Source organism: Nannospalax galili, unplaced genomic scaffold (assembly GCF_000622305.1).
Source record: "Nannospalax galili isolate Female #2095 unplaced genomic scaffold, S.galili_v1.0 C45574239, whole genome shotgun sequence".
Taxonomy (NCBI): Eukaryota; Metazoa; Chordata; class Mammalia; order Rodentia; family Spalacidae; genus Nannospalax; species Nannospalax galili.
This window is the reverse complement of record NW_008369083.1, coordinates 1-206: the sequence shown is the minus strand read 5'-3', so window position 1 is coordinate 206 and position 206 is coordinate 1. Positions and strand designations below refer to the sequence as shown.

General features: G+C 43.2%; 1 non-coding gene across 1 annotated transcript; it reads left to right on the top strand.

Moving 5' to 3' along the window:
* The first annotated feature begins 32 nt into the window (after positions 1–32).
* Positions 33–100, top strand: LOC115069023. The gene has a single exon (XR_003848372.1). It is a non-coding gene; the product is annotated as a small nucleolar RNA SNORD2 (small nucleolar RNA).
* Positions 101–206: the final 106 nt, after the last annotated feature.

Sequence of the window (206 nt, the reverse complement as noted above, 5' to 3'; positions counted from 1 at the left end):
TATAGTAAAGTTTTACTAATTAAGACTGATCTGTGTGAGATGATGGCAATCGTCTTTCTGGACTGACTTGAAGTGAAGAGAACACTCTTGCTGAGCACTTGGGAAAAGAAAAAGAAAAAAAGTGATCTGTGCAAGTGACATGGCTCATGGGGGTGCGCTGCCTAACCTGATGAACGGAGTTTGATCCCTGGGACCAAAAAGGCTGA